Source organism: Ambystoma mexicanum, chromosome 11 (assembly GCF_040938575.1).
Source record: "Ambystoma mexicanum isolate Mex_15411 chromosome 11, UKY_AmexF1_1, whole genome shotgun sequence".
In the NCBI taxonomy this organism is placed as follows: Eukaryota; Metazoa; Chordata; class Amphibia; order Caudata; family Ambystomatidae; genus Ambystoma; species Ambystoma mexicanum.
The window spans coordinates 1,179,322,112-1,179,340,331 of NC_090934.1; the positions used below are offsets into that span (position 1 = coordinate 1,179,322,112).

Genomic DNA, 18,220 nt, shown 5'->3' on the forward strand with positions numbered 1-18,220 from the left:
CGCATCTGAGGGGTGCAAATGGCAGAGTCAGGATGGCCGAGTGGTCTAAGGCGCTGCGTTCAGGTCGCAGTCTCCTCTGGAAGCGTGGGTTCGAATCCCACTTCTGACATGTCTGTAACAGAATTTTTCTTTTCATTTGATTGTAACATTCCAGGCGTCCTATAACTGCTGGCCAAGGCTTTCTGGAACAGGGAGATGGAGTTGGAGCACGCACTGCAGGCCTCATGGTTGATTTCCAGTGCTTCCTGTATTTCCTCGCTTCTTTTTTGGGAAAGTGAACTCCAGTGAAAAACCATCTTTGGACTGGGCCGGCCTTGTGGACATGCAAACGGGCGCACCGCGACATTTTGCCTTTGGAAAAAATGCATAAAGAACCCAATGTGTTGTCCTTTTAACTGGGCCTAGTGGGAATGAAGTGACATTTTTAAAATGGATGGGGAGGGTGGTGGGTTAGGAGGGGTGGGTGGGATGCGCGAGAGTATATTCCTGGCAGACTGTGGAGACATTTTAGGAAATCCAAGAGGATTTAAGTGTGGTCAAAGACTTGCCAACATAGCCTCTAAGCCGATTCAGGCGAGCGCCTAAGGCAGAGTCAGGATGGCCGAGTGGTCTAAGGTGCTGCGTTCAGGTCTGGGTTCGAATCCCACTTCTGACATGCCTGAAACGGGTTTTTACTTTTCATGTGATTGCATTCCACGCTTCCTATAACTGCCGGCCACGGATTTCTGGAACAGGGAGATGGAGTTGGAGCTTGCTCCACACACTCCCGTCCTCCAGCTAGGTCTGCAGTTCGTCCTGGAATGCTTCACTGCCCTTTTGGCAGGTGTACTACAGTGCTTAAATGAAAAACCGTCTTAGGACTGTGCTAGCTTTGTGGACTTGCAAATGGGCGCAGCGCAGCATTTTGTCTTTGGAAAAAATGCATAAAGAACCCAACGTCTTGTCCTTTTCACTGGGCCTAGTTGGAATGAAGTGACCTATTTGAAATGGAGGTCAGGAGGAAAGTTAGTGTGACATAGTGGGAGGCAGATGGAGGAGTGAGTGGGGGGAAGCGAGAGGTAAAAAGGCAGGCAGAGGAGTGAACACAGTTCTTCCTCCTCGCCCTCTGCCCAACCAACCACCTGTCTGCCCAAACGGCCCCGAACGGCCATTGTATATAGGCTTTGCTGGCAGAACTCTTTAGCCCTATCATTTAGAGTGAGTCCTGTGCAGGAGTACAGGGAGATCAGGCCGGCCCATACACAGTCCTTTCAGCCTAAACAGGCTCCCCGGGACTAGTGCCCAACCTCTTGTGACCAAGAAGGCTCTAGCACACTGCCTGAACCTCCTGAAGGGTTGGACACAGTGCATGCTTTTATTTGCATAAACCAGCCCGCCTCCTGCCTTCCTATTTCCTGAGGTGTAGTTGCTTGTGTCTGTTAACAGGTGGCAGGCAGCACCGTTCTGCAGAAACATGAAAGACTCATGTGTGCTTGTGACAAGTAGCTGCTGTACATAGGGATTGAACCCTGCACGTCTGTGCCAGTAGTCGTTGTATGAGTGCTGCCCTGCCTGTGATTATTCTTTTGGGAGGAATTGGGAGACTTTAATGCAATAGGAGAGGATTTTAGGCGGGTGGTCTTTGAGACTTTCCAACATTGCCTCTAAGCCGCATCTGAGGGGTGCAAATGGCAGAGTCAGGATGGCCGAGTGGTCTAAGGCGCTGCGTTCAGGTCGCAGTCTCCTCTGGAGGCGTGGGTTCGAATCCCACTTCTGACATGTCTGTAACAGAATTTTTCTTTTCATTTGATTGTAACATTCCAGGCGTCCTATAACTGCTGGCCAAGGCTTTCTGGAACAGGGAGATGGAGTTGGAGCACGCACTGCAGGCCTCATGGTTGATTTCCAGTGCTTCCTGTATTTCCTCGCTTCTTTTTTGGGAAAGTGAACTCCAGTGAAAAACCATCTTTGGACTGGGCCGGCCTTGTGGACATGCAAACGGGCGCACCGCGACATTTTGCCTTTGGAAAAAATGCATAAAGAACCCAATGTGTTGTCCTTTTAACTGGGCCTAGTGGGAATGAAGTGACATTTTTAAAATGGATGGGGAGGGTGGTGGGTTAGGAGGGGTGGGTGGGATGCGCAAGAGTATATTCCTGGCAGACTGTGGAGACATTTTAGGAAATCCAAGAGGATTTAAGTGTGGTCAAAGACTTGCCAACATAGCCTCTAAGCCGATTCAGGCAAGCGCCTAAGGCAGAGTCAGGATGGCCGAGTGATCTAAGGTGCTGCGTTCAGGTCTGGGTTCGAATCCCACTTCTGACATGCCTGAAACGGGTTTTTACTTTTCATGTGATTGCATTCCACGCTTCCTATAACTGCCGGCCTCGGACTTCTGGAACAGGGAGATGGAGTTGGAGCTTGCTCCACACACTCCCGTCCTCCAGCTAGGTCTGCAGTTCGTCCTGGAATGCTTCACTGCCCTTTTGGCAGGTGTACTACAGTGCTTAAATGAAAAACCGTCTTAGGACTGTGCTAGCTTTGTGGACTTGCAAATGGGCGCAGCGCGGCATTTTGTCTTTGGAAAAAATGCATAAAGAACCCAACGTCTTGTCCTTTTCACTGGGCCTAGTTGGAATGAAGTGACCTATTTGAAATGGAGGTCAGGAGGAAAGTTAGTGTGACATAGTGGGAGGCAGATGGAGGAGTGAGTGGGGGGAAGCGAGAGGTAAAAAGGCAGGCAGAGGAGTGAACACAGTTCTTCCTCCTCGCCCTCTGCCCAACCAACCACCTGCCTGCCCAAACGGCCACGAACGGCCATTGTATATAGGCTTTGCTGGCAGAACTCTCTAGCCCTGTCATTTAGAGTGAGTCCTGTGCAGGAGTACAGGGAGATCAGGCCGGCCCATACACAGTCCTTTCAGCCTAAACAGGCTCCCCGGGACTAGTGCCCAACCTCTTGTGACCAAGAAGGCTCTAGCACACTGCCTGAACCTCCTGAAGGGTTGGACACAGTGCATGCTTTTATTTGCATAAACCAGCCCGCCTCCTGCCTTCCTATTTCCTGAGGTGTAGTTGCTTGTGTCTGTTAACAGGTGGCAGGCAGCACCGTTCTGCAGAAACATGAAAGACTCATGTGTGCTTGTGACAAGTAGCTGCTGTACATAGGGATTGAACCCTGCACGTCTGTGCCAGTAGTCGTTGTATGAGTGCTGCCCTGCCTGTGATTATTCTTTTGGGAGGAATTGGGAGACTTTAATGCAATAGGAGAGGATTTTAGGCGGGTGGTCTTTGAGACTTTCCAACATTGCCTCTAAGCCGCATCTGAGGGGTGCAAATGGCAGAGTCAGGATGGCCGAGTGGTCTAAGGCGCTGCGTTCAGGTCGCAGTGGGTTCGAATCCCACCTCTGACATGTCTGTAACAGATTTTTTCTTTTCATTTGATTGTAACATTCCAGGCGTCCTATAACTGCTGGCCAAGGCTTTCTGGAACAGGGAGATGGAGTTGGAGCACGCACTGCAGGCCTCATGGTTGATTTCCAGTGCTTCCTGTATTTCCTCGCTTCTTTTTTGGGAAAGTGAACTCCAGTGAAAAACCATCTTTGGACTGGGCCGGCCTTGTGGACATGCAAACGGGCGCACCGCGACATTTTGCCTTTGGAAAAAATGCATAAAGAACCCAATGTGTTGTCCTTTTAACTGGGCCTAGTGGGAATGAAGTGACATTTTTAAAATGGATGGGGAGGGTGGTGGGTTAGGAGGGGTGGGTGGGATGCGCGAGAGTATATTCCTGGCAGACTGTGGAGACATTTTAGGAAATCCAAGAGGATTTAAGTGTGGTCAAAGACTTGCCAACATAGCCTCTAAGCCGATTCAGGCGAGCGCCTAAGGCAGAGTCAGGATGGCCGAGTGGTCTAAGGCGCTGCGTTCAGGTCGCAGTCTCCTCTGGAGGCGTGGGTTCGAATCCCACTTCTGACATGCCTGAAATGGGTTTTTACTTTTCATGTGATTGCATTCCACGCTTCCTATAACTGCCGGCCACGGATTTCTGGAACAGGGAGATGGAGTTGGAGCTTGCTCCACACACTCCCGTCCTCCAGCTAGGTCTGCAGTTGGTCCTGGAATGCTTGACTGCCCTTTTGGCAGGTGTACTACAGTGCTTAAATGAAAAACCGTCTTAGGACTGTGCTAGCTTTGTGGACTTGCAAATGGGCGCAGCGCGGCATTTTGTCTTTGGAAAAAATGCATAAAGAACCCAACGTCTTGTCCTTTTCACTGGGCCTAGTTGGAATGAAGTGACCTATTTGAAATGGGGGTCAGGTGGAAAGTTAGTGTGACATAGTGGGAGGCAGATGGAGGAGTGAGTGGGGGGAAGCGAGAGGTAAAAAGGCAGGCAGAGGAGTGAACACAGTTCTTCCTCCTCGCCCTCTGCCCAACCAACCACCTGCCTGCCCAAACGGCCCCGAACGGCCACGAACGGCCATTGTATATAGGCTTTGCTGGCAGAACTCTTTAGCCCTGTAATTTAGAGTGAGTCCTGTGCAGGAGTACAGGGAGATCAGGCCGGCCCATACACAGTCCTTTCAGCCTAAACAGGCTCCCCGGCACTAGTGCCCAACCTCTTGTGACCAAGAAGGCTCTAGCACACTGCCTGAACCTCCTGAAGGGTTGGACACAGTGCATGCTTTTATTTGCATAAACCAGCCCGCCTCCTGCCTTCCTATTTCCTGAGGTGTAGTTGCTTGTGTCTGTTAACAGGTGGCAGGCAGCACCGTTCTGCAGAAACATGAAAGACTCATGTGTGCTTGTGACAAGTAGCTGCTGTACATAGGGATTGAACCCTGCACGTCTGTGCCAGTAGTCGTTGTATGAGTGCTGCCCTGCCTGTGATTATTCTTTTGGGAGGAATTGGGAGACTTTAATGCAATAGGAGAGGATTTTAGGCGGGTGGTCTTTGAGACTTTCCAACATTGCCTCTAAGCCGCATCTGAGGGGTGCAAATGGCAGAGTCAGGATGGCCGAGTGGTCTAAGGCGCTGCGTTCAGGTCGCAGTGGGTTCGAATCCCACCTCTGACATGTCTGTAACAGATTTTTTCTTTTCATTTGATTGTAACATTCCAGGCGTCCTATAACTGCTGGCCAAGGCTTTCTGGAACAGGGAGATGGAGTTGGAGCACGCACTGCAGGCCTCATGGTTGATTTCCAGTGCTTCCTGTATTTCCTCGCTTCTTTTTTGGGAAAGTGAACTCCAGTGAAAAACCATCTTTGGACTGGGCCGGCCTTGTGGACATGCAAACGGGCGCACCGCGACATTTTGCCTTTGGAAAAAATGCATAAAGAACCCAATGTGTTGTCCTTTTAACTGGGCCTAGTGGGAATGAAGTGACATTTTTAAAATGGATGGGGAGGGTGGTGGGTTAGGAGGGGTGGGTGGGATGCGCGAGAGTATATTCCTGGCAGACTGTGGAGACATTTTAGGAAATCCAAGAGGATTTAAGTGTGGTCAAAGACTTGCCAACATAGCCTCTAAGCCGATTCAGGCGAGCGCCTAAGGCAGAGTCAGGATGGCCGAGTGGTCTAAGGCGCTGCGTTCAGGTCGCAGTCTCCTCTGGAGGCGTGGGTTCGAATCCCACTTCTGACATGCCTGAAATGGGTTTTTACTTTTCATGTGATTGCATTCCACGCTTCCTATAACTGCCGGCCACGGATTTCTGGAACAGGGAGATGGAGTTGGAGCTTGCTCCACACACTCCCGTCCTCCAGCTAGGTCTGCAGTTGGTCCTGGAATGCTTGACTGCCCTTTTGGCAGGTGTACTACAGTGCTTAAATGAAAAACCGTCTTAGGACTGTGCTAGCTTTGTGGACTTGCAAATGGGCGCAGCGCGGCATTTTGTCTTTGGAAAAAATGCATAAAGAACCCAACGTCTTGTCCTTTTCACTGGGCCTAGTTGGAATGAAGTGACCTATTTGAAATGGGGGTCAGGTGGAAAGTTAGTGTGACATAGTGGGAGGCAGATGGAGGAGTGAGTGGGGGGAAGCGAGAGGTAAAAAGGCAGGCAGAGGAGTGAACACAGTTCTTCCTCCTCGCCCTCTGCCCAACCAACCACCTGCCTGCCCAAACGGCCCCGAACGGCCACGAACGGCCATTGTATATAGGCTTTGCTGGCAGAACTCTTTAGCCCTGTAATTTAGAGTGAGTCCTGTGCAGGAGTACAGGGAGATCAGGCCGGCCCATACACAGTCCTTTCAGCCTAAACAGGCTCCCCGGCACTAGTGCCCAACCTCTTGTGACCAAGAAGGCTCTAGCACACTGCCTGAACCTCCTGAAGGGTTGGACACAGTGCATGCTTTTATTTGCATAAACCAGCCCGCCTCCTGCCTTCCTATTTCCTGAGGTGTAGTTGCTCGTGTCTGTTAACAGGTGGCAGGCAGCACCGTTCTGCAGAAACATGAAAGACTCATGTGTGCTTGTGACAAGTAGCTGCTGTACATAGGGATTGAACCCTGCACGTCTGTGCCAGTAGTCGTTGTATGAGTGCTGCCCTGCCTGTGATTATTCTTTTGGGAGGAATTTGGAGACTTTAATGCAATAGGAGAGGATTTTAGGCGGGTGGTCTTTGAGACTTTCCAACATTGCCTCTAAGCCGCATCTGAGGGGTGCAAACGGCAGAGTCAGGATGGCCGAGTGGTCTAAGGCGCTGCGTTCAGGTCGCAGTCTCCGCTGGAGGCGTGGGTTCGAATCCCACCTCTGACATGTCTGTAACAGATTTTTTCTTTTCATTTGATTGTAACATTCCAGGCGTCCTATAACTGCTGGCCAAGGCTTTCTGGAACAGGGAGATGGAGTTGGAGCACGCACTGCAGGCCTCATGGTTGATTTCCAGTGCTTCCTGTATTTCCTCGCTTCTTTTTTGGGAAAGTGAACTCCAGTGAAAAACCATCTTTGGACTGGGCCGGCCTTGTGGACATGCAAACGGGCGCACCGCGACATTTTGCCTTTGGAAAAAATGCATAAAGAACCCAATGTGTTGTCCTTTTAACTGGGCCTAGTGGGAATGAAGTGACATTTTTAAAATGGATGGGGAGGGTGGTGGGTTAGGAGGGGTGGGTGGGATGCGCGAGAGTATATTCCTGGCAGACTGTGGAGACATTTTAGGAAATCCAAGAGGATTTAAGTGTGGTCAAAGACTTGCCAACATAGCCTCTAAGCCGATTCAGGCGAGCGCCTAAGGCAGAGTCAGGATGGCCGAGTGGTCTAAGGCGCTGCGTTCAGGTCGCAGTCTCCTCTGGAGGCGTGGGTTCGAATCCCACTTCTGACATGCCTGAAATGGGTTTTTACTTTTCATGTGATTGCATTCCACGCTTCCTATAACTGCCGGCCACGGATTTCTGGAACAGGGAGATGGAGTTGGAGCTTGCTCCACACACTCCCGTCCTCCAGCTAGGTCTGCAGTTGGTCCTGGAATGCTTGACTGCCCTTTTGGCAGGTGTACTACAGTGCTTAAATGAAAAACCGTCTTAGGACTGTGCTAGCTTTGTGGACTTGCAAATGGGCGCAGCGCGGCATTTTGTCTTTGGAAAAAATGCATAAAGAACCCAACGTCTTGTCCTTTTCACTGGGCCTAGTTGGAATGAAGTGACCTATTTGAAATGGGGGTCAGGTGGAAAGTTAGTGTGACATAGTGGGAGGCAGATGGAGGAGTGAGTGGGGGGAAGCGAGAGGTAAAAAGGCAGGCAGAGGAGTGAACACAGTTCTTCCTCCTCGCCCTCTGCCCAACCAACCACCTGCCTGCCCAAACGGCCACGAACGGCCATTGTATATAGGCTTTGCTGGCAGAACTCTTTAGCCCTGTAATTTAGAGTGAGTCCTGTGCAGGAGTACAGGGAGATCAGGCCGGCCCATACACAGTCCTTTCAGCCTAAACAGGCTCCCCGGCACTAGTGCCCAACCTCTTGTGACCAAGAAGGCTCTAGCACACTGCCTGAACCTCCTGAAGGGTTGGACACAGTGCATGCTTTTATTTGCATAAACCAGCCCGCCTCCTGCCTTCCTATTTCCTGAGGTGTAGTTGCTCGTGTCTGTTAACAGGTGGCAGGCAGCACCGTTCTGCAGAAACATGAAAGACTCATGTGTGCTTGTGACAAGTAGCTGCTGTACATAGGGATTGAACCCTGCACGTCTGTGCCAGTAGTCGTTGTATGAGTGCTGCCCTGCCTGTGATTATTCTTTTGGGAGGAATTTGGAGACTTTAATGCAATAGGAGAGGATTTTAGGCGGGTGGTCTTTGAGACTTTCCAACATTGCCTCTAAGCCGCATCTGAGGGGTGCAAACGGCAGAGTCAGGATGGCCGAGTGGTCTAAGGCGCTGCGTTCAGGTCGCAGTGGGTTCGAATCCCACCTCTGACATGTCTGTAACAGATTTTTTCTTTTCATTTGATTGTAACATTCCAGGCGTCCTATAACTGCTGGCCAAGGCTTTCTGGAACAGGGAGATGGAGTTGGAGCACGCACTGCAGGCCTCATGGTTGATTTCCAGTGCTTCCTGTATTTCCTCGCTTCTTTTTTGGGAAAGTGAACTCCAGTGAAAAACCATCTTTGGACTGGGCCGGCCTTGTGGACATGCAAACGGGCGCACCGCGACATTTTGCCTTTGGAAAAAATGCATAAAGAACCCAATGTGTTGTCCTTTTAACTGGGCCTAGTGGGAATGAAGTGACATTTTTAAAATGGATGGGGAGGGTGGTGGGTTAGGAGGGGTGGGTGGGATGCGCGAGAGTATATTCCTGGCAGACTGTGGAGACATTTTAGGAAATCCAAGAGGATTTAAGTGTGGTCAAAGACTTGCCAACATAGCCTCTAAGCCGATTCAGGCGAGCGCCTAAGGCAGAGTCAGGATGGCCGAGTGGTCTAAGGCGCTGCGTTCAGGTCGCAGTCTCCTCTGGAGGCGTGGGTTCGAATCCCACTTCTGACATGCCTGAAATGGGTTTTTACTTTTCATGTGATTGCATTCCACGCTTCCTATAACTGCCGGCCACGGATTTCTGGAACAGGGAGATGGAGTTGGAGCTTGCTCCACACACTCCCGTCCTCCAGCTAGGTCTGCAGTTCGTCCTGGAATGCTTCACTGCCCTTTTGGCAGGTGTACTACAGTGCTTAAATGAAAAACCGTCTTAGGACTGTGCTAGCTTTGTGGACTTGCAAATGGGCGCAGCGCAGCATTTTGTCTTTGGAAAAAATGCATAAAGAACCCAACGTCTTGTCCTTTTCACTGGGCCTAGTTGGAATGAAGTGACCTATTTGAAATGGAGGTCAGGAGGAAAGTTAGTGTGACATAGTGGGAGGCAGATGGAGGAGTGAGTGGGGGGAAGCGAGAGGTAAAAAGGCAGGCAGAGGAGTGAACACAGTTCTTCCTCCTCGCCCTCTGCCCAACCAACCACCTGTCTGCCCAAACGGCCCCGAACGGCCATTGTATATAGGCTTTGCTGGCAGAACTCTTTAGCCCTATCATTTAGAGTGAGTCCTGTGCAGGAGTACAGGGAGATCAGGCCGGCCCATACACAGTCCTTTCAGCCTAAACAGGCTCCCCGGGACTAGTGCCCAACCTCTTGTGACCAAGAAGGCTCTAGCACACTGCCTGAACCTCCTGAAGGGTTGGACACAGTGCATGCTTTTATTTGCATAAACCAGCCCGCCTCCTGCCTTCCTATTTCCTGAGGTGTAGTTGCTTGTGTCTGTTAACAGGTGGCAGGCAGCACCGTTCTGCAGAAACATGAAAGACTCATGTGTGCTTGTGACAAGTAGCTGCTGTACATAGGGATTGAACCCTGCACGTCTGTGCCAGTAGTCGTTGTATGAGTGCTGCCCTGCCTGTGATTATTCTTTTGGGAGGAATTGGGAGACTTTAATGCAATAGGAGAGGATTTTAGGCGGGTGGTCTTTGAGACTTTCCAACATTGCCTCTAAGCCGCATCTGAGGGGTGCAAATGGCAGAGTCAGGATGGCCGAGTGGTCTAAGGCGCTGCGTTCAGGTCGCAGTCTCCTCTGGAGGCGTGGGTTCGAATCCCACTTCTGACATGCCTGAAATGGGTTTTTACTTTTCATGTGATTGCATTCCACGCTTCCTATAACTGCCGGCCACGGATTTCTGGAACAGGGAGATGGAGTTGGAGCTTGCTCCACACACTCCCGTCCTCCAGCTAGGTCTGCAGTTGGTCCTGGAATGCTTGACTGCCCTTTTGGCAGGTGTACTACAGTGCTTAAATGAAAAACCGTCTTAGGACTGTGCTAGCTTTGTGGACTTGCAAATGGGCGCAGCGCGGCATTTTGTCTTTGGAAAAAATGCATAAAGAACCCAACGTCTTGTCCTTTTCACTGGGCCTAGTTGGAATGAAGTGACCTATTTGAAATGGGGGTCAGGTGGAAAGTTAGTGTGACATAGTGGGAGGCAGATGGAGGAGTGAGTGGGGGGAAGCGAGAGGTAAAAAGGCAGGCAGAGGAGTGAACACAGTTCTTCCTCCTCGCCCTCTGCCCAACCAACCACCTGCCTGCCCAAACGGCCCCGAACGGCCACGAACGGCCATTGTATATAGGCTTTGCTGGCAGAACTCTTTAGCCCTGTAATTTAGAGTGAGTCCTGTGCAGGAGTACAGGGAGATCAGGCCGGCCCATACACAGTCCTTTCAGCCTAAACAGGCTCCCCGGCACTAGTGCCCAACCTCTTGTGACCAAGAAGGCTCTAGCACACTGCCTGAACCTCCTGAAGGGTTGGACACAGTGCATGCTTTTATTTGCATAAACCAGCCCGCCTCCTGCCTTCCTATTTCCTGAGGTGTAGTTGCTCGTGTCTGTTAACAGGTGGCAGGCAGCACCGTTCTGCAGAAACATGAAAGACTCATGTGTGCTTGTGACAAGTAGCTGCTGTACATAGGGATTGAACCCTGCACGTCTGTGCCAGTAGTCGTTGTATGAGTGCTGCCCTGCCTGTGATTATTCTTTTGGGAGGAATTTGGAGACTTTAATGCAATAGGAGAGGATTTTAGGCGGGTGGTCTTTGAGACTTTCCAACATTGCCTCTAAGCCGCATCTGAGGGGTGCAAACGGCAGAGTCAGGATGGCCGAGTGGTCTAAGGCGCTGCGTTCAGGTCGCAGTCTCCGCTGGAGGCGTGGGTTCGAATCCCACCTCTGACATGTCTGTAACAGATTTTTTCTTTTCATTTGATTGTAACATTCCAGGCGTCCTATAACTGCTGGCCAAGGCTTTCTGGAACAGGGAGATGGAGTTGGAGCACGCACTGCAGGCCTCATGGTTGATTTCCAGTGCTTCCTGTATTTCCTCGCTTCTTTTTTGGGAAAGTGAACTCCAGTGAAAAACCATCTTTGGACTGGGCCGGCCTTGTGGACATGCAAACGGGCGCACCGCGACATTTTGCCTTTGGAAAAAATGCATAAAGAACCCAATGTGTTGTCCTTTTAACTGGGCCTAGTGGGAATGAAGTGACATTTTTAAAATGGATGGGGAGGGTGGTGGGTTAGGAGGGGTGGGTGGGATGCGCGAGAGTATATTCCTGGCAGACTGTGGAGACATTTTAGGAAATCCAAGAGGATTTAAGTGTGGTCAAAGACTTGCCAACATAGCCTCTAAGCCGATTCAGGCGAGCGCCTAAGGCAGAGTCAGGATGGCCGAGTGGTCTAAGGCGCTGCGTTCAGGTCGCAGTCTCCTCTGGAGGCGTGGGTTCGAATCCCACTTCTGACATGCCTGAAATGGGTTTTTACTTTTCATGTGATTGCATTCCACGCTTCCTATAACTGCCGGCCACGGATTTCTGGAACAGGGAGATGGAGTTGGAGCTTGCTCCACACACTCCCGTCCTCCAGCTAGGTCTGCAGTTGGTCCTGGAATGCTTGACTGCCCTTTTGGCAGGTGTACTACAGTGCTTAAATGAAAAACCGTCTTAGGACTGTGCTAGCTTTGTGGACTTGCAAATGGGCGCAGCGCGGCATTTTGTCTTTGGAAAAAATGCATAAAGAACCCAACGTCTTGTCCTTTTCACTGGGCCTAGTTGGAATGAAGTGACCTATTTGAAATGGGGGTCAGGTGGAAAGTTAGTGTGACATAGTGGGAGGCAGATGGAGGAGTGAGTGGGGGGAAGCGAGAGGTAAAAAGGCAGGCAGAGGAGTGAACACAGTTCTTCCTCCTCGCCCTCTGCCCAACCAACCACCTGCCTGCCCAAACGGCCCCGAACGGCCACGAACGGCCATTGTATATAGGCTTTGCTGGCAGAACTCTTTAGCCCTGTAATTTAGAGTGAGTCCTGTGCAGGAGTACAGGGAGATCAGGCCGGCCCATACACAGTCCTTTCAGCCTAAACAGGCTCCCCGGCACTAGTGCCCAACCTCTTGTGACCAAGAAGGCTCTAGCACACTGCCTGAACCTCCTGAAGGGTTGGACACAGTGCATGCTTTTATTTGCATAAACCAGCCCGCCTCCTGCCTTCCTATTTCCTGAGGTGTAGTTGCTTGTGTCTGTTAACAGGTGGCAGGCAGCACCGTTCTGCAGAAACATGAAAGACTCATGTGTGCTTGTGACAAGTAGCTGCTGTACATAGGGATTGAACCCTGCACGTCTGTGCCAGTAGTCGTTGTATGAGTGCTGCCCTGCCTGTGATTATTCTTTTGGGAGGAATTGGGAGACTTTAATGCAATAGGAGAGGATTTTAGGCGGGTGATCTTTGAGACTTTCCAACATTGCCTCTAAGCCGCATCTGAGGGGTGCAAATGGCAGAGTCAGGATGGCCGAGTGGTCTAAGGCGCTGCGTTCAGGTCGCAGTGGGTTCGAATCCCACCTCTGACATGTCTGTAACAGATTTTTTCTTTTCATTTGATTGTAACATTCCAGGCGTCCTATAACTGCTGGCCAAGGCTTTCTGGAACAGGGAGATGGAGTTGGAGCACGCACTGCAGGCCTCATGGTTGATTTCCAGTGCTTCCTGTATTTCCTCGCTTCTTTTTTGGGAAAGTGAACTCCAGTGAAAAACCATCTTTGGACTGGGCCGGCCTTGTGGACATGCAAACGGGCGCACCGCGACATTTTGCCTTTGGAAAAAATGCATAAAGAACCCAATGTGTTGTCCTTTTAACTGGGCCTAGTGGGAATGAAGTGACATTTTTAAAATGGATGGGGAGGGTGGTGGGTTAGGAGGGGTGGGTGGGATGCGCGAGAGTATATTCCTGGCAGACTGTGGAGACATTTTAGGAAATCCAAGAGGATTTAAGTGTGGTCAAAGACTTGCCAACATAGCCTCTAAGCCGATTCAGGCGAGCGCCTAAGGCAGAGTCAGGATGGCCGAGTGGTCTAAGGCGCTGCGTTCAGGTCGCAGTCTCCTCTGGAGGCGTGGGTTCGAATCCCACTTCTGACATGCCTGAAATGGGTTTTTACTTTTCATGTGATTGCATTCCACGCTTCCTATAACTGCCGGCCACGGATTTCTGGAACAGGGAGATGGAGTTGGAGCTTGCTCCACACACTCCCGTCCTCCAGCTAGGTCTGCAGTTCGTCCTGGAATGCTTCACTGCCCTTTTGGCAGGTGTACTACAGTGCTTAAATGAAAAACCGTCTTAGGACTGTGCTAGCTTTGTGGACTTGCAAATGGGCGCAGCGCAGCATTTTGTCTTTGGAAAAAATGCATAAAGAACCCAACGTCTTGTCCTTTTCACTGGGCCTAGTTGGAATGAAGTGACCTATTTGAAATGGAGGTCAGGAGGAAAGTTAGTGTGACATAGTGGGAGGCAGATGGAGGAGTGAGTGGGGGGAAGCGAGAGGTAAAAAGGCAGGCAGAGGAGTGAACACAGTTCTTCCTCCTCGCCCTCTGCCCAACCAACCACCTGTCTGCCCAAACGGCCCCGAACGGCCATTGTATATAGGCTTTGCTGGCAGAACTCTTTAGCCCTATCATTTAGAGTGAGTCCTGTGCAGGAGTACAGGGAGATCAGGCCGGCCCATACACAGTCCTTTCAGCCTAAACAGGCTCCCCGGGACTAGTGCCCAACCTCTTGTGACCAAGAAGGCTCTAGCACACTGCCTGAACCTCCTGAAGGGTTGGACACAGTGCATGCTTTTATTTGCATAAACCAGCCCGCCTCCTGCCTTCCTATTTCCTGAGGTGTAGTTGCTTGTGTCTGTTAACAGGTGGCAGGCAGCACCGTTCTGCAGAAACATGAAAGACTCATGTGTGCTTGTGACAAGTAGCTGCTGTACATAGGGATTGAACCCTGCACGTCTGTGCCAGTAGTCGTTGTATGAGTGCTGCCCTGCCTGTGATTATTCTTTTGGGAGGAATTGGGAGACTTTAATGCAATAGGAGAGGATTTTAGGCGGGTGGTCTTTGAGACTTTCCAACATTGCCTCTAAGCCGCATCTGAGGGGTGCAAATGGCAGAGTCAGGATGGCCGAGTGGTCTAAGGCGCTGCGTTCAGGTCGCAGTCTCCTCTGGAGGCGTGGGTTCGAATCCCACTTCTGACATGTCTGTAACAGAATTTTTCTTTTCATTTGATTGTAACATTCCAGGCGTCCTATAACTGCTGGCCAAGGCTTTCTGGAACAGGGAGATGGAGTTGGAGCACGCACTGCAGGCCTCATGGTTGATTTCCAGTGCTTCCTGTATTTCCTCGCTTCTTTTTTGGGAAAGTGAACTCCAGTGAAAAACCATCTTTGGACTGGGCCGGCCTTGTGGACATGCAAACGGGCGCACCGCGACATTTTGCCTTTGGAAAAAATGCATAAAGAACCCAATGTGTTGTCCTTTTAACTGGGCCTAGTGGGAATGAAGTGACATTTTTAAAATGGATGGGGAGGGTGGTGGGTTAGGAGGGGTGGGTGGGATGCGCAAGAGTATATTCCTGGCAGACTGTGGAGACATTTTAGGAAATCCAAGAGGATTTAAGTGTGGTCAAAGACTTGCCAACATAGCCTCTAAGCCGATTCAGGCAAGCGCCTAAGGCAGAGTCAGGATGGCCGAGTGATCTAAGGTGCTGCGTTCAGGTCTGGGTTCGAATCCCACTTCTGACATGCCTGAAACAGGTTTTTACTTTTCATGTGATTGCATTCCACGCTTCCTATAACTGCCGGCCTCGGACTTCTGGAACAGGGAGATGGAGTTGGAGCTTGCTCCACACACTCCCGTCCTCCAGCTAGGTCTGCAGTTCGTCCTGGAATGCTTCACTGCCCTTTTGGCAGGTGTACTACAGTGCTTAAATGAAAAACCGTCTTAGGACTGTGCTAGCTTTGTGGACTTGCAAATGGGCGCAGCGCGGCATTTTGTCTTTGGAAAAAATGCATAAAGAACCCAACGTCTTGTCCTTTTCACTGGGCCTAGTTGGAATGAAGTGACCTATTTGAAATGGAGGTCAGGAGGAAAGTTAGTGTGACATAGTGGGAGGCAGATGGAGGAGTGAGTGGGGGGAAGCGAGAGGTAAAAAGGCAGGCAGAGGAGTGAACACAGTTCTTCCTCCTTGCCCTCTGCCCAACCAACCACCTGCCTGCCCAAACGGCCACGAACGGCCATTGTATATAGGCTTTGCTGGCAGAACTCTTTAGCCCTGTCATTTAGAGTGAGTCCTGTGCAGGAGTACAGGGAGATCAGGCCGGCCCATACACAGTCCTTTCAGCCTAAACAGGCTCCCCGGGACTAGTGCCCAACCTCTTGTGACCAAGAAGGCTCTAGCACACTGCCTGAACCTCCTGAAGGGTTGGACACAGTGCATGCTTTTATTTGCATAAACCAGCCCGCCTCCTGCCTTCCTATTTCCTGAGGTGTAGTTGCTTGTGTCTGTTAACAGGTGGCAGGCAGCACCGTTCTGCAGAAACATGAAAGACTCATGTGTGCTTGTGACAAGTAGCTGCTGTACATAGGGATTGAACCCTGCACGTCTGTGCCAGTAGTCATTGTATGAGTGCTGCCCTGCCTGTGATTATTCTTTTGGGAGGAATTGGGAGACTTTAATGCAATAGGAGAGGATTTTAGGCGGGTGGTCTTTGAGACTTTCCAACATTGCCTCTAAGCCGCATCTGAGGGGTGCAAATGGCAGAGTCAGGATGGCCGAGTGGTCTAAGACGCTGCGTTCAGGTCGCAGTCTCCTCTGGAGGCGTGGGTTCGAATCCCACTTCTGACATGTCTGTAACAGAATTTTTCTTTTCATTTGATTGTAACATTCCAGGCGTCCTATAACTGCTGGCCAAGGCTTTCTGGAACAGGGAGATGGAGTTGGAGGACGCACTGCAGGCCTCATGGTTGATTTCCAGTGCTTCCTGTATTTCCTCGCTTCTTTTTTGGGAAAGTGAACTCCAGTGAAAAACCATCTTTGGACTGGGCCGGCCTTGTGGACATGCAAACGGGCGCACCGCGACATTTTGCCTTTGGAAAAAATGCATAAAGAACCCAATGTGTTGTCCTTTTAACTGTGCCTAGTGGGAATGAAGTGACATTTTTAAAATGGATGGGGAGGGTGGTGGGTTAGGAGGGGTGGGTGGGATGCGCGAGAGTATATTCCTGGAAGACTGTGGAGACATTTTAGGAAATCCAAGAGGATTTAAGTGTGGTCAAAGACTTGCCAACATAGCCTCTAAGCCGATTCAGGCAAGCGCCTAAGGCAGAGTCAGGATGGCCGAGTGGTCTAAGGTGCTGCGTTCAGGTCTGGGTTCGAATCCCACTTCTGACATGCCTGAAACGGGTTTTTACTTTTCATGTGATTGCATTCCACGCTTCCTATAACTGCCGGCCACAGACTTCTGGAACAGGGAGATGGAGTTGGAGCTTGCTCCACACACTCCCGTCCTCCAGCTAGGTCTGCAGTTCGTCCTGGAATGCTTCACTGCCCTTTTGGCAGGTGTACTACAGTGCTTAAATGAAAAACCGTCTTAGGACTGTGCTAGCTTTGTGGACTTGCAAATGGGCGCAGCGCGGCATTTTGTCTTTGGAAAAAATGCATAAAGAACCCAACGTCTTGTCCTTTTCACTGGGCCTAGTTGGAATGAAGTGACCTATTTGAAATGGGGGTCAGGTGGAAAGTTAGTGTGACATAGTGGGAGGCAGATGGAGGAGTGAGTGGGGGGAAGCGAGAGGTAAAAAGGCAGGCAGAGGAGTGAACACAGTTCTTCCTCCTCGCCCTCTGCCCAACCAACCACCTGCCTGCCCAAACGGCCACGAACGGCCATTGTATATAGGCTTTGCTGGCAGAACTCTTTAGCCCTGTCATTTAGAGTGAGTCCTGTGCAGGAGTACAGGGAGATCAGGCCGGCCCATACACAGTCCTTTCAGCCTAAACAGGCTCCCCGGGACTAGTGCCCAACCTCTTGTGACCAAGAAGGCTCTAGCACACTGCCTGAACCTCCTGAAGGGTTGGACACAGTGCATGCTTTTATTTGCATAAACCAGCCCGCCTCCTGCCTTCCTATTTCCTGAGGTGTAGTTGCTTGTGTCTGTTAACAGGTGGCAGGCAGCACCGTTCTGCAGAAACATGAAAGACTCATGTGTGCTTGTGACAAGTAGCTGCTGTACATAGGGATTGAACCCTGCACGTCTGTGCCAGTAGTCGTTGTATGAGTGCTGCCCTGCCTGTGATTATTCTTTTGGGAGGAATTGGGAGACTTTAATGCAATAGGAGAGGATTTTAGGCGGGTGGTCTTTGAGACTTTCCAACATTGCCTCTAAGCCGCATCTGAGGGGTGCAAATGGCAGAGTCAGGATGGCCGAGTGGTCTAAGGCGCTGCATTCAGGTCGCAGTCTCCTCTGGAAGCGTGGGTTCGAATCCCACTTCTGACATGTCTGTAACAGAATTTTTCTTTTCATTTGATTGTAACATTCCAGGCGTCCTATAACTGCTGGCCAAGGCTTTCTGGAACAGGGAGATGGAGTTGGAGCACGCACTGCAGGCCTCATGGTTGATTTCCAGTGCTTCCTGTATTTCCTCGCTTCTTTTTTGGGAAAGTGAACTCCAGTGAAAAACCATCTTTGGACTGGGCCGGCCTTGTGGACATGCAAACGGGCGCACCGCGACATTTTGCCTTTGGAAAAAATGCATAAAGAACCCAATGTGTTGTCCTTTTAACTGGGCCTAGTGGGAATGAAGTGACATTTTTAAAATGGATGGGGAGGGTGGTGGGTTAGGAGGGGTGGGTGGGATGCGCGAGAGTATATTCCTGGCAGACTGTGGAGACATTTTAGGAAATCCAAGAGGATTTAAGTG

At 50.7% G+C, this 18,220-nt stretch overlaps 14 non-coding genes across 14 annotated transcripts; all 14 read left to right on the top strand.

Annotated features, from left to right (window-relative positions):
• The first annotated feature begins 26 nt into the window (after positions 1-26).
• TRNAL-CAG (transfer RNA leucine (anticodon CAG)) lies at positions 27-109 on the top strand. The gene has a single exon. It is a non-coding gene; the product is annotated as a tRNA-Leu (tRNA).
• A 1,566-nt stretch (positions 110-1,675) lies between these two features.
• On the top strand, positions 1,676-1,758 carry TRNAL-CAG (transfer RNA leucine (anticodon CAG)). Its single transcript has one exon. It is a non-coding gene; the product is annotated as a tRNA-Leu (tRNA).
• Positions 1,759-3,874: 2,116 nt separating this feature from the next.
• On the top strand, positions 3,875-3,957 carry TRNAL-CAG (transfer RNA leucine (anticodon CAG)). The gene has a single exon. It is a non-coding gene; the product is annotated as a tRNA-Leu (tRNA).
• Positions 3,958-5,537: 1,580 nt separating this feature from the next.
• Positions 5,538-5,620, top strand: TRNAL-CAG (transfer RNA leucine (anticodon CAG)). The gene has a single exon. It is a non-coding gene; the product is annotated as a tRNA-Leu (tRNA).
• Positions 5,621-6,650: 1,030 nt separating this feature from the next.
• On the top strand, positions 6,651-6,733 carry TRNAL-CAG (transfer RNA leucine (anticodon CAG)). Its single transcript has one exon. It is a non-coding gene; the product is annotated as a tRNA-Leu (tRNA).
• A 482-nt stretch (positions 6,734-7,215) lies between these two features.
• Positions 7,216-7,298, top strand: TRNAL-CAG (transfer RNA leucine (anticodon CAG)). The gene has a single exon. It is a non-coding gene; the product is annotated as a tRNA-Leu (tRNA).
• Positions 7,299-8,868: 1,570 nt separating this feature from the next.
• TRNAL-CAG (transfer RNA leucine (anticodon CAG)) lies at positions 8,869-8,951 on the top strand. The gene has a single exon. It is a non-coding gene; the product is annotated as a tRNA-Leu (tRNA).
• A 1,020-nt stretch (positions 8,952-9,971) lies between these two features.
• TRNAL-CAG (transfer RNA leucine (anticodon CAG)) lies at positions 9,972-10,054 on the top strand. The gene has a single exon. It is a non-coding gene; the product is annotated as a tRNA-Leu (tRNA).
• Positions 10,055-11,084: 1,030 nt separating this feature from the next.
• TRNAL-CAG (transfer RNA leucine (anticodon CAG)) lies at positions 11,085-11,167 on the top strand. Its single transcript has one exon. It is a non-coding gene; the product is annotated as a tRNA-Leu (tRNA).
• A 482-nt stretch (positions 11,168-11,649) lies between these two features.
• On the top strand, positions 11,650-11,732 carry TRNAL-CAG (transfer RNA leucine (anticodon CAG)). The gene has a single exon. It is a non-coding gene; the product is annotated as a tRNA-Leu (tRNA).
• A 1,580-nt stretch (positions 11,733-13,312) lies between these two features.
• On the top strand, positions 13,313-13,395 carry TRNAL-CAG (transfer RNA leucine (anticodon CAG)). The gene has a single exon. It is a non-coding gene; the product is annotated as a tRNA-Leu (tRNA).
• A 1,020-nt stretch (positions 13,396-14,415) lies between these two features.
• Positions 14,416-14,498, top strand: TRNAL-CAG (transfer RNA leucine (anticodon CAG)). The gene has a single exon. It is a non-coding gene; the product is annotated as a tRNA-Leu (tRNA).
• A 1,566-nt stretch (positions 14,499-16,064) lies between these two features.
• TRNAL-CAG (transfer RNA leucine (anticodon CAG)) lies at positions 16,065-16,147 on the top strand. The gene has a single exon. It is a non-coding gene; the product is annotated as a tRNA-Leu (tRNA).
• A 1,566-nt stretch (positions 16,148-17,713) lies between these two features.
• On the top strand, positions 17,714-17,796 carry TRNAL-CAG (transfer RNA leucine (anticodon CAG)). The gene has a single exon. It is a non-coding gene; the product is annotated as a tRNA-Leu (tRNA).
• Positions 17,797-18,220: the final 424 nt, after the last annotated feature.